This window comes from Puma concolor, chromosome B2 (assembly GCF_028749965.1).
Source record: "Puma concolor isolate L17-30 chromosome B2, mPumCon1.1.hap2, whole genome shotgun sequence".
In the NCBI taxonomy this organism is placed as follows: Eukaryota; Metazoa; Chordata; class Mammalia; order Carnivora; family Felidae; genus Puma; species Puma concolor.
The window spans coordinates 151621130-151635366 of NC_141671.1; the positions used below are offsets into that span (position 1 = coordinate 151621130).

The 14237-nt window shown below is 55.0% G+C and overlaps 1 protein-coding gene and 1 non-coding gene across 4 annotated transcripts in view; one reads left to right on the forward strand and one right to left on the reverse strand.

Moving 5' to 3' along the window:
• Positions 1-14237, reverse strand: part of RPS6KA2 (ribosomal protein S6 kinase A2) — a 355983-nt gene that overhangs the window by 272023 nt on the left and 69723 nt on the right. The window lies entirely within an intron of this gene.
• LOC112849283 (U6 spliceosomal RNA) lies at positions 763-868 on the forward strand. Its single transcript, XR_015251773.1, has one exon. It is a non-coding gene; the product is annotated as a U6 spliceosomal RNA (small nuclear RNA).

The following is a 14237-nucleotide window of genomic DNA, read 5'->3' on the forward strand; positions in this document are numbered from 1 at the left end:
GCACGGAGCCTGCGTGGGATTTTCTCTCTTCCTCTCTCTGCCCCTCCCGTACTTGCGCCGTCTCTCTCAAAAACAAATAAACTTAAAAACAACAACAACAACAATGTGTTATGCAGGTTCCCAAATGGTAAAGTTCATGGTAAAACTCTCTCCAACTGTCAGACTCATCAAGAGACACCGAACCCTCCACCTTCCAGCTGCCTATCTCTGAATGAAGACCGAACACAGGCAAATAGTTTGGGAATTGAATCTACGTGTGTGATCTCATCTCTGTTCTTCCCTTGGAAAATTCTCGAGGCTCACGGAGCAGAAGGCGTTCGTGCTTTGCATCTTCCAAGGCAGAGCTGAGGTCCCTTGTCCCAAAACACAACCGGTCCACCGAGTCATTCTGTCCTGTTTCCTGAATGCTACTACAAAGCCCCTGTTGAGATTTTCTAGAGTCCCGTGAAATCGACCCGCGTGGTAAGAGCACATGGTACCTGTGAGCTGCTTGCACACCACCCCCGGGTGGCTTGCACGTTAGAATGTGACGTCTGCCCCCCGCTGGCCTCTGTGATGTTTTCCCTGTTCTTTTCCCCGAATTTCTTTCCATTTCTCCAGCAAAATGTATCCAAGATTTATCCAACATCAAGGTTGGTGGGGGAGATCAAGACCACTCAGAAATTTCTCCTGACCACAAAAAAATCCACTCCAAGATCCACAAAACCCCAAAAGCTCTAAAATACTGTCCACTGTTAATTCTGTCCAAACAGCAGCCTTGTTCTGCTCTCTTTGTCAGCACCTATACTAAAATTGGAACGATACAGAGGAGATTAGCATGGTCCCTGCACAAGGATGATGCGCAAATTCGTGAAGCTTCCGTATTCTTGACTCTTAAATCTGGAGAACAAACTGAGGGTTACGGGAGGGGTTGTGGGAGGGGGGATGGGCTAAATGGGGGAAGGGCACTAAGGACCCTACTCCTGAAATCATTGTTGCACTATATGCTAATTTGGATGTAAGTTTTAAAAAATAAAAAATAAGATAAAATTAACAAAACCAGCAGCCTTGTTTCTCCGAGGCTTACCGGGTTCACCCCCTACCGGCCCTCCAATCCCTGCACACCTTCTGTGGATGGTCAGCTTGGTTGGAAGTGGGAAGGGCTCACAGACCTGCGTGTGTTCACACGGGAGAAAGGACGAATACCCATAAACGTGTGACATTCCTTGCCACTTATGTGAAGGAAGGTTCTAGAAATCCCTAGAAGATACAAAATTTTCAGGTCATTTCCTCTCACTTGCTGAATAGTGTTCACACTGTGCTTCATCTACAAAGCCGGGCTGCCCTTGTATATAATTATGTAGGAACAAACAGACCTTCAAAGCTGTCAACCTCTCATTACCTAATAAACCACGCTCGACCGTGACCCTTCACCCCCGCCCGCCACAGCCGGGTGTAATAATTGGTAGGTACCTGCAGTGTGCTCTTTACTCCGCAAAGTGCTTAATTACCCCCTTAGATTCCTCGGTGCGTGTCTCCAGATGCCTTGTGAGATGACTCAGACCTCAGACCTTATAATCAGCATCCTGCAGGCAGTGAGGACCCTGCATAGAAGCCGCATGCACCACCGGTATTCAAGAGAATTCCAGACTTCCTCTCTGCAAATTATCCATTGAAAGGCGGAGTGGGCTTTCTCACATAGAAAACGTTGACTCCTTTAAAGTTGCAGAGACAGACACTGAGTGAGGGGTTCGTCCCAGCCACACACGCTGACGCCAGGCTCGTCCCCTGCGTCGGGTCCCTGGTCTGAGTCCTGACGTAAAGGACTCACTCACAGTTGTGAGCTTGGAAGATGCTGTGTCTGGGCCTGGAGAGCTCCCCGCAGCGTCTCGGGGCAGAGAGGCTGTGCTCCTACGACTTTAACTATTACCGGAAGCTCAGCATTGGTCCCCGACATCTGGAGAACGGGGCAAAGAATAGAGAAAAATCTGTCCTTACACCTCCTGAGGAAGGAAAAACAAGGTGCTAAAAAGGGACGTCCTTTCTTGGCACAGACTGGGAGGAGGGTCACATCTCTAAAATTAGGATTCCCCATTTCTTGCTTTTGCTCCGCTACTCCTGGGTCCCCGCCCCCACCCCCACGTCTACACGGCAACCCCCCGTGCGGCAGGCAGCCCTCGAGGTGGCCCTCAGCGAACACACCTCCGGACATCTGTCCCCTTGCGCCACCCCTCTCCGTGAGTGCGAGCTGGACCTAGTGTCTTGCTTCAAACCCACAGGATATGGCAACAATGATCGCGTGTCACTTCTGCAATGAGGTGACAAGAGACCGACTTCCGTCTCGCTAGCCATCGACGGCCTCCTCTGCTTGGGTGCTCTGACAGAGCAAGCTGCTGTGTTGGGGACGCTTGGATGTCAAGGCAAGGAGGGCGGGCTCCAGCTAACAGCGAGAAGGAACAGGGGCCTGTGGTCTAACGGCCCGCAGCCAAGTGAAGCCGGAAGTAGGTCCTTCCCCAGCTGAGTCTCTGGAGAGCCCCGACAGGGCCAACACCTACACTGCGCCCGTGGGGACCCTGAAGCTTGGGATCCAGATTCCTGGCCCACAGAAGCTTCGAGAGAACAGGTGTGCCTCATTTTACGCCGCTCAGTTTCAGAAAAATGCGTTACACGGCAAAGGAAGCGAATACACCCACCTTTCATTATATTGTCCGAAGACCACACGGCCCTGGAAATGTCCTGGCCTACCCCCCCGCCTAGAAGTGGCAATCCTTCCTCTGTACTTTCGCACAAGTGTGTCTGTCTCCTGCCACCCTGTACTTACCCTTTCCGCTCTACCGCTAAGTTTTCGGGGCCACTGGCCCTGGCTAGAGGTGAGCTACCTGAGGGCATCGATCACAACACCCCTCTAGCCCCAGCGAGCTGATGCGCACCGTAAGAGCTGATTCGACTTAGAGATAAAAAGACGTGCCTCTATTCTTGGAAAATTTAGGTCGGGGGGGGGCGAGGGGGGCAGGCATAGGGCAATTAGAGTCACGAGAAATACAGTATATTCCTAGTTGGACGAACCCCCAAATTAACCTCGAATCTCCTTTGATATACGATAGTTGTTAATTTTGTCGTGAACAGAAATAACCTCATTTTTCTGATTATGAAAAAACCCACTATTTCTCACTAAAAAGCATTTCAAAATACAGAAAAGTGTACGAAGTAAAATAGTCTGTAAAGCCATCACTCATAGAGAGGTCACTTTTGACATTGTCTTTTATGTCCTAGAATTTTAGGCATACGTAACACTTATTTTTAATCAATGTTTATTTATTTTTGAGAGAGACAGAGCATGAGCGGGGGAGGGGCAGAGAGAGAGGGAGACACAGAATCCGAAGCAGGCTCCAGGCTCTGGGCTGTCAGCCCAGAGCCCGACCCGGGGCTCGAACTCACGGACCATGAGATCGTGATCTGAGCCGAAATCGGACGCTCAACTGACTGAGACCCCAAGGCACCCGCCCCTTTAATTAAAATACAACTTTTGCCAACTCCCTGTCTCATACTTTACTGTTTGCATTTCATACGTGGACTTTTTTCCTTATCAATTAACGTTTGAATGTCTATTTTATTGTTGAATATTCCAATCCCACATTAATGTATATTTAGGTTACTTCCAGTTTATGTTTAGTCGTCGCAAGAGTCGATGTATTATAAATAAAATGACAGAAAGAAAAGTTATAACTCGACAATCCTAAAAGCCACTGTTTTGGGAGGAAGTCCAGCCACATTTTAGAAACCCTTCCAGCAAATTCCCTAGCTCAACCCCGCAGGCACATACCTTGCATTACTTCCTGCTAGAAGACAGCGGGGCACAGAGCGAGGGAACCCTGGCTTTGGAGGAGGACTGAGGAGGGAGCAAGGAGAGGCCAGATGCTGAGGTCATTTAAGAGCAAAGCAGTATGAACTCTAAGACAGCCCTTAGACACAGGGAACCCCCCCCCCCCCCGTGGTTAGAGACCAGCACCCACAGCAAGTGCGAGGTCTTTCATGGTGCTTTGGAGACAGGGGCTCCAAATATGACAACTTGGCATATTTGTTTTTCAAGCTTCACTAATTAATTCCATCGTCCCTATAAGCCCTAGAAGTAGTTACCGGTACTGGTGCCATTTTACAGGTGAAGAATATGTGACTTCCTTGGGTTAAAAAAAAAATCAGGGGGTGCCTGGGTAGCTTAGTCGGTTAAGCGTCTGACTTCGGCTCACGTCATGATCTCACGGTCTGTGGGTTCGAGCCCCGCGTCGGGCTCTGTGCTGACAGCTCGGGGCCTGGAGCTCACTTCGGATTCTGCGTCTCCCTCTCTCTCTGCTCCCAAGCCTCCCCCCCCCAACTCACACTCTGTCTCCCTCTCTCTCTCTCAAAAATAAATAAACAAAAAAATATCTGCGTCATTGGATACAATGAGATCTGCTGCAAAGATACCAAACTTTCACACAGAACGCATGAGGCACCCACCCGTGGAGTTTCAAAAGGAACGTCCTGGTGGAGAACTGTTTGATTCCGGCAATGGAATCCACCACCAAGAAAATATCCAAAGGCATTAGAAGTTACCATCTCCTTCCGGCCAGTGGTTCTCAGGAGACGTTTCTGAGCCTCACACAACAGGTGTGTGGAGCCCAGACACATCGATGTGTATGTTTGCAGGACAAGTTTTGCAAAAACACACACAGGTTTGGAAATGTGAACAGACGCACACAAATACAGTGGAGACTGTAGAAAAAAATGAAGAGCTATTTTTTAAGCAGAGAGGAGGGGAAAGCACCCTAACATTAGAAATAAAATTCACAAGAGTTAGCAGATATTTATAAAACGCATGACAAGCTTAGCATCCGCAGTGAGTCATTCACATTGAACTTGTCTAAACTCACGTCTTCAACGATTTGAACGTTTCCTCTTTTCCTTGATATTTTGCACGGTGCCGTTCCATATTTAAACAGTTCTAAATCTGTAAGTCACTTCAAGCTACAACGTGAAAACTTGAAGCAGATCAACTTACAAGCAGGAACTGCAAGAAATCCACTAGGTTTAAGGATCCCCAAATGAACTACTTGAACACAACTGTTAGGTCACAGGTATGACCCCAGTTATTTGTGAAAAACCCCAGGCTCTGCCATTTGGACCAGACCGGGAAGCCATCGGCTCCGCGTGCTGAGGTTTCCCGCGTACCTGGGTCAGGTGACTGAAACAGCACGGCTCAGACACCGCAGATTCCATAAAGCACAGAGGGCGCTTGTGACAGAAACAACAGCCTCAGGTCAAGGGGCCCCACGGTCACGGGGGACGATCACACCCCAAGTTCAAGCTGGCGGCAGGTGACGGGGCCTTGAGGTTGGCAAAGGGAACCGCCGCTCGATTTCAACGTGACCTGAAGCCAATGTGCCGACGGTGCTGTGACACGGTGCACACGCGAGGGCTGTGTCTGAATGTTGGATGTTGAACGTCAGATCCTCTTTTGCACTTTCCTAAATTTAATTCTTTCCAACCGGAAACGGAAAACACGTAATTATAAGCGGCACTCGAGCGGAGAAGTTAGCCCCCAACTAGCACCACGGAATCCAACGAGGGTGATTAGAATCCTCAGCTTACTAACAACGTGCTGGTGACTGGTGAACTGCTAACACATGCCCCAAGTGTGCCCACAAGGATCAGGCGAACCCAACCCACCCTGACCGACCCTGGGGTCTGCGGGTGCTCGCAGGGGAGGGCGCTGGCCAGCAGCACCTGATGGGGAAGTGTTGCCCCCTTCACCCCCCTTCCCGGCGCTCTGGCCCCTTCCTGCCGCGGCACTTATCACCGCCCCACACATACACGTTCTCGCCACTCACAGGGCTTATCTAACTGTGAGAAAATGTCAGCTCCGTGTGGAGGGGGCTTTGTCACGGTCATGTCGACTGCTGCACAAGCCCCAGGGGATGTCACACCGAGGGGCCGGACACACACGCGGGCCCCAACACGATGAGATAGTTCCAGAATGAAGCAGGAGTCAGTCAGCCCGAAAGCACGGGAATGAGGCCACACCATCCGCCCAGAAGACAGCCAGAGCGCTTCCCAAGGTGTTTATGTGGAGCTAAAGAACCAGTATGAAAAAAGCTCATGTATTTCCCCAAAAGCAGTTATAAAAAGGGGACGAGAAAGAGCCATTCCCACTGCCACTGCTGTGCGTCTGCATGTTTCTCTAGCGACGCACTCCTGTGATGGGGCCGAGGGTTCACCCGGGAAGCCTCGTGGTTTGTGCTCTCCCTGCGAGGACACAGCCACGGCCACGAGGGAGGCGGCCCGTGCAAGCGAACTCCACGGGGTCTCAGGCGAGGAGGACTCCGTGGCCGAGGGGGGAGGCCGTGCTGCTGGACAGCTCCCTGGACAGACAACAGGCCCCGGGTGCCTGGCCGGCACAGCGAACACGCCTGCATCCCAGCGTACTCCAGACCCCGGCTGCTCGGCCACGTCACCCTTCTCCACGAGTGTGCAATGGAAAGTAGGGCAGACGTGCGACTCCGCACATAGCTGAACATCTGGGGGGTGGTGGTGGGGGGGCAGCTGCTATAACAACTCAGCTGCTTACTCTGCAGGGAGCTCGTTAGCCTCCCCTGCCCCCCCGGGGAGCCCCGAATACACCGGGACACACACGGGAGTGCGCAGCTCTGTTCACCCGGCCAACGTGTGTGCCGCCCTCCGCACATGGATGCTGCGGGGGCTTCCCTTCCTTCTCCCCGCTACCTTTCCCACCCACGTGACCCAAGCGACAAACTAGCCTACAGCAGGCAGGACTTGGGCCCCCGGTCAGCGCACAGCCCCGCCTCCCTTCAGGGCCCAAGGAGAGTGGGAAAGGGGAGGTTTGGCGAGACATTCGAGTGTATTTTCCTTCTTGCCCCAGCGGCTGGTGCCACCAGATGCAGAAGGCGTCGTCGCCCCCACCCTCAGTGTCGGCACCGGGACACAAAGACCTCGCGGCGGTCGCACACCCACGTGCCTGTTCGTCCCGGGGGCACCCGGACTTCCACACAGTGCTCCCGCGATCCTACGTCCAGAAGCCGCTCTGCCAGCAAAACACTCGCCAAACGCGGGCCACCAACCTGCACTCTCCCGGTCAAGTCTCTGAGGACACCCCACCCTGCAGACGCGGTGACTTCCTGAGGCCGGCAGCAGGGACCCTCACCCTCCACCAGGGAGGCCAGGGTCTCAGCGCACGGGCACCCCCTGGCCTGCCTCACCGCCGGCTGGTGGTGGGCCATGGTGGCCACCAATGTGGGCACACGGAGGCTCGGCCACCGTAGCCAGAGCACAGCCGCGGGCCTGGGAGAGGAGCGTGCAGACTGGGGGAGGGCCCTGGCGTAACTGGGATCCCGGGGGGCTCTTTCCTTCTCCCAAAGCGCGGCCTCTATGGCGACAAGCCGGAGAATCAACAGTGCCGGGCCCTCCCCACTGTGCTCACGGGCAGAAGGCCCGAGGGCAGGCAGGCGCGTGCCAGGGGGACAACAGAACCCAGTGAGGAGAAGCCAAGCCCAGAGCGGCTCAGACACGGCTATGTGGCCTCGGGGTGAGGCCGCAACACCTGGGAGGCAGCTCTTTATTCATTCTGCGCGTCCCCACTGGGCGTGCTCTGTCCCCAAGTTTCAGGAGGATAAGGAAGCTGTCACCAGATTCAGCCGGTGACAGGAACCTGTACGGCAGCTCCAGCTGGAGACGTGGAGGCAGCTGCTCCTAAATCTCCGGCCGGGCATGCCGGGAAGGACACTGGTTCGCTGTCTTCCTCCTGAGTGCCCCTCCCCGGGTGTCAGCCAGGGCTGCGTAACAAATGCTGCAGACGAGACAGCTACCGACAGACGTCGTTCTCCCGCGGTCTGGCGGCCACGTCTCAGGTCCAGCGTCCGCGGGGCCGCTCCCTTCCAAGGCCTCCGCTTTGGCTTCTCCTGTGCCCCCACATGGTGTCTCTTGGTGCCTGTCTGTGTCCTAGTCTCCTCTTCTTACGGGGACACCAGTTATAGAGGGCTAAGGCCCACCCTAAGGACATCATTTTCATCTAATCCCCTATTTAAAGTTTTTTTTTAATGTTTATTTTTGAGAGAGAGAGAGAGAGAGAGAGCACAAGGAGGGGAAAGGCAGAGAGAGAGGGAGACACAGAATCCAAAGCAGGCTCCAGGCTCTGAGCTGTCAGCACAGAGCCTGACACGGGGCTTGAGCTCACAAACCGTGAGATCATGACTTGAGCTGAAGCTGGACGCTCAACCCACTGAGCCACCCAGGCGCCCCCATCTAATCCCCATTTTAAAGGCCCTGTCTCCAGGGGCACCTGAGTGGCTCAGTCGATTAAGTGTCAGACTCTTGATTTCAGCTTCAGTTGTGATCTCACAGTTCCCGGAACTGAACCCCACATCAGGCTCTGTCCTGACAGTGCAGAGCCTGCTTGAGATTCTCTATCTCCTTCTCTCTCTGCCCCTCCCCTGCTTGTATGCTCTCCCTTGCTCTCTTCAAAATAAATAAATAAACTTAAAAGAGTAAAAAAATTGGGGAACCTGGGTGGCTCAGTAGGTTGAGCCTCCGACTTCGGCTCAGGTCATGACCTCACAGTTCGTGAGTTCGAGCCCCGCATCGGGCTCTGTGCTGACAGCTCAGAGCCTGGATCCTGCTTCAGATTCTGTGTGTGTCTCTCTCTCTGCCTCTCCTCCCCCCTCAAAAATAAACATTAAAAAAAAATTTGTTTTAAAGAGTAAAAAGTAAAAACCTGTCTCCAAATACAGTCACTCTCTGAGGTCCTGGGGGTTGGACTCGGACATGTGAATTTTGGGGACATGAGGACTGGATCCAAACGCTGGTTCTACCCAGCGTTCGTTCAGAGAGGAGGGGGGACAAGGGCAGCACCCCAGCAGGAACGTGGGACACAAGTCTGCAGCTCTGGGGGTGACACTGTGTCCACCGCAGCCCCACAGCCTGTAGCCCAGGCCCAGGCGACTTCAGACCAGCCAGAAACACTGCCGCGTGTCGCTGTTTCAGTCGCGGAGTCATCCCTCGTCTTCCGACAGCCCGTGGCTCAGGAAAGAGAAACTAATTTGAAGACAGCCGCCAGGTCAAAGGGCACGTTGAAGGCACCGCCGGGACTGCCCGGGAGGTGCGGGACTCAACCTGGCACGGCGCATTCCCGCCAGCCCCGAGCCCCTAGAGCCACAGCTGGCGGTCGGCCTCGGCCTCGAGACTGTCCATGCCGTGGCCGTTGGCGCTCGCTCTTCTTGCCCTGTGACTCTGGCCGTGCAGCTTCCTGTAGATGGTCGTTCTGGCAAGGAGCCCAGCGACCTCCGAGCACACATAGCTCCGAACGCGAGCGGGACGGCAGGAGGGGCGGCCGCAGGACACGAGGGTCCTCGGTCTGGGCGGGGGGGCTCTCCTCAGAGTTCGGGGACCTGCCGTTTGTGCGATCACACGCAGACTGGCCCCCCGAACCCGAGCCCCGTTTAGGTCTGGGGTACCCACAGCCGGACGCTGCCTGATCCAGGGCCGTTCCGGGCACTCCACCGCAGTCCCACGAGGTCGGTGGCCGTCGGGTTCACGCCTGCGCCCGCTGAGGACGTCCTACAACAGCTCCTGCCGATGCCCGTCCCCGGGACCCTGGGCGCGCTTACACTCAGCAAACCATCTCTCGAAGTGACATACCTGTGCACGAAGACGTGCCGGCGGGCGCACCCTGGGGCGAGCTCGCGCTGCCTCTGAGGTTAGGGTCCCACCTCGCCGGGATTCTTTGCTTCAAGCACAAGTGATCGCGCCAAGGGCGGAACGGCCCTGCCTCCACGGGGCGACCTTGAAGACAGCCCGCCCCCCAAGCAAGAGGGAGCCCCGGTGCCTGACGCAGGGACCTCCGGAGTGTGGCCGATGGGAAAAGGCAGAGGCGGATGAAACGTCAGGGGCTGCCGTGACCTGTGGACGCTCATCGGTGAGGGAACTGTCCTTAGAGACAGGCAGGGAACCGGACACACGGCTTTCCATCCACGGGAGAACGAGGCCCGGGTGGGCAGGGCAGGAGCCCTGACCTAACGCAGACACAGAGAAAAAGCTACGTGGACAATGATGCCCCGTGAAGGAAGCCTCAGCAGTAAGGCCTCCGGTCCCGCGAGCGAGCCCGGCTGGCCTTCAAGCTTTCCCGCCGTGTCACCCCCACAACCCCGGTACTGGCCCCGTCCCGAGCACAGAAAAGGCTAACGATGGCTTACATTCCCACAGCATTTCTGCCAGAAAGTGCCGGGCCCCTTGCATGCATGACACCAGGGGGCAGGGACCTCTGCCCGAGAAGGTGACAGACAAAGCACCCGGCCGTGCGGCTGGTGCCTGCGGACTCCCAGCTGCTGCCCGACCTGCCGCGAGCCTCCTCCCGCTCTGTGCTCCCGGCAGCTCTGGCCTCCCACCTGCTACCTGTGCAGGTAAAAGCAGCTGGGGCAGGTGGAAGGTTCGTGGAAGAAACAGGCGGGGGGAAGAGGTGCAGGTGGAGTCGAAAGCAGCATGGGGGGGTGGGGCAGAGCAGGGGGACCCGCCCGGCGCCATCAGAGGTGCTGGGGCACAGGGCATCCCCTCCCCGGCTCTCTTCCCCTGCGGATGCTGGTTCCACCTACCCCGGCTTTCCCAGGCTCCTGTGACATTTGTGCACTGGGCACACAGGCCTCCAGCCGACCGCCTGCCCACCCCGACTCCTCTGCAGCCTGTTTCCTCGCAGGTTAACGCGGCCTGGGACTCACCGAGCCCTCATCGTGGACTCTGAGGCCCCATGTCCCCCTCCCCACATACACACACACACACACACACACACACACACAAACTTGCGACCCCCTGCCCGAGCCCCACACAACTTCCTCCTCTTCCCCAGACACCCAGCGCCTTCCTTCTGCTTCGCCAGGGCCCTACCCTCCTGGCATGTCCTCCTGCTGCCTCTCTTCTCTGTCCCGCCGTTGTCCCCAGGAGCACACGGTCATCTCCCCAGAGACCTAGCCAGTCAGTGCCCAAGGACAGCCACCGGGTGTGTCCCTCGGGCATAAAGAACAGCGTCGCTCACCAGCGCCTTGCCAGGAAAGCCTGACCCCCTGGTCCTCAGGAAGGAGGGCGATGCGGCCCATGTCCAGCCGCCCTGTGACTCGGGTTGTGACTTGGTGCGAAGCACCAGAAGCTGGAAATTCCATAAACCCAAGCTCTCCCCTTGGAAGAGGAGGGACCTTCCCGAGGGCTGAGGTCGCCCTCCCACCGTGTGGCATACGATCACACAGAGAAAGGCCCAGCTCTGCAAGGGACAGATTCCATTTGCCTAAAAGGAGGTGAGGCCCCAGCCGGCCGCACTCCCAGTGTGACACGTCCTTCGGTGAGGGCGGCCCTGGCCTGTGCCCCACAGCCCAGCAAGTCACAGGGCACACCCCTTTCACCTGTGCCCCTGTAGCCACTGGGCCCGGCAGCCTTTCCAGGTCAGTGAGACCACAACAGAGAGATGACACATCACAGCATTATTTCTGCCACTCAGCGGGGTTTGCTAGCCCCGTGCTGTTTCCTGGAAACCCGACAGATGTGACTTCAAGCTGCCTGTTTGTTCTCCAGGGGGTGTGGGGAGACCGGCACCTTCTGGTGATTCGGGAGGGCCTGGCAGGCCAAGGCACGTGATGAATTCCAGGGACGGGAACCGCACGGGGGCCCCCGCACCCCCCTCCCGCATCCACACGCTGGTCACAGGGAGGATTTCTGCAGGTTCGAGGGGCAGTCTGTCCTGCTCCAGAAACGGCTGAGCAGCTGCTGGAACCCTCAGCAGGGTGGGGGTGGGGGGGGCTGCAGACGGTACAGGCCTGCCTGCCACGTGCCTGTCTACAGGGAGAATCCATCCACCCCAACCCGCCCCCGGGGACAGAGACAGATGACAGGGCAGGTGGGGGCAAGGACCCTCTCTCCTGCGGACTGGGTGTGTGGTGACCTGAAACAGGATTGGGGCCACCACTCAGGGCCTGGGAAGGAGCCTGGACGAAAGCATGTGTGTCTGAGCTCAGAATCACGGTGTTCTCGAGTTTCCAGTTTGCGAGCCCCACAAATTTCCTTTTCTTGTTTTTTTTTTTTTTTTTTTTTTGGTTCAAGCCAGTTGGATTGGACTTTGCATCACCAGCCAATTCTAATGCTTAGGCAATCGGGGATCTGATGCAAAGCCAAAAAGATGCACAGACTCCTGGAAACCCACAGAACAAACAGAATATTCTTCCTGACTGTTCACAGTCAAAGGCTGTGGGGCAAAGAAAATCCTGAAAAGCAGAAGCCAGTCTTCCCGTGAGAAAAAGATCCTGAAGCACAGACAGGCCTAACCAGGCTGGATCCGTGAAGACTGATTTACCACTTCCTGTCTGATCAAAAGGGGGCTTATGCTGTATACCTCAGTTTGATATTTTAAAAAATCTTGCTCTAAAAATGCATCCACGGCTCGCATGTAGTTATGAGAAACTATGTAAAATCAGTGTCTATTATTTTAAATACCTGTGTCTAATAAATGTAATTCATTACGGCCTCATCCTCCAGAAGGGGCCGCGAGGCCAGGCTAACCTGGTGGGAACGTCACATGGAAAGGACGGGCTCGAGAGAAGCCTGAGCTCAGCCCATGGCGTTTGTGAGGAAATCCAGAGCGCGGACTCCTTACAAAGCTTCAGATTCTAGAATTGGGGACACATGTTAGTTTCGAGGGATAATTTAGAATAAACTGAAAGAAATCTTGAGAGAGAAAGAGGGTTTACACTATGCATCAGATAGTAAAACCGTAAGGAGCCGGTCCCTTCAAAGGACGACACTGGCGAACGGTATTGAGGGGCTGTTGCTTAAAGTCAACTCGAGGATGATCGGTCCGTACTCGGTCCGTGCTCGTGAGGAGGTTCCCACAGAATGATTCCTTCGGAGGAAGGTTCTAGGTCTTGGGGATCCCTGCCTTGGGCGCACCTGGCCTTCTCAGGCAGAGACAGCCTACGGAGCGGTTACGTGTCACAGCGTGACATGGGTTCGAATCATGCTGTACCAGCTCCTGTATCCCTGCTCACCTGCTAGATCTCCCTGCTGCCACCACCCCACGGTTTTGTGTTCGTGGTGGCTCATCTCCTGGTGAAACCCGGACCAGGAGGTTGGACGCTCCTGGCGAGGTTTTACCTACGTGGTCACCACGGCCCTGTCCCCAGCCCTTACTGTGACACGTGGGGGGCGGGGGGCAGCCTGTTCATCGTGAGCAGCTCGTGCTGTGGGTGAGGTCACCGCAGAAGGCAGACACAGGTGCCATTTCCCTTGCAGGTGGCGTTATCACAAGCTCCTCTCCCCGGGGCCGTGCTGTCCCTGTTGCCGCCCGTGGGTCACCGAGGGCAGAGGGCTGGCTGTCCTGCCGGACCGTGAGCCGGAGAGGGCAGGCCCATCTACCTTGTTCACAGCTGCACCCCCAGGACCCAGCCTGGAGCAAACGCGCCACAAATATTTATAGAACAGATGAACCATCATCCTTGGGTAGAACAGAGAGATACAGCCATCCTTACCTGGCTTCCCTTCCAAATAAGCCTCTTGCAAAGAAAATTTCAGTCACAACCCCAGAAAACCAATCTCCATAAAGACCCAATAACACACTTAGAATCGCCGCCGTATTGTCCCACGTAAGCAGCCTCGAATGTTAACCGGATGCCGTCTCAGTATTTTCTCTACATTCACAACCTTCACGACAGAAACTGGATCCAACAGCTCTACAGTCCGTTCTTAAACTACAACGTCACTAATCACACGCACCATCACCAGAAACAAACGTGTGCCGCTGGGGGTGAATATTTTATGAGAAGCAGAGAAATGAAGGACAGGTCTGTGCCTTCACAGATCCGAGAAGGTCAGGGGGTTGTAAGAGCCACAGGATGCCCTTAGGAGTCACACAGGGACACCAGGCCGGGCCATCCGAAGAACTACGTGTGTGTTCTTTCCTCAGATTCCAGCTGCTTGCATTTTTAACCCGCTGCTCAATTTCTGTGAAGCTTCACTATCATCAATTTCCTTCGAACAGAATTTTTCACTGATAAAATGGGAAGAGAATCGATAAATGGGCAAACGATTAGTGAATTATACTTTCTGTAACCCTCTCTCCTCCTCTTTCCTTGACGTGGGTCATTATTTTCCAGCAACCACTTTTTCATAACCACGTAGTAAATGTTTTGCATTCATGGCCTTTTAAATAACCCTCCATATAAACTGCTTTTAAAAAC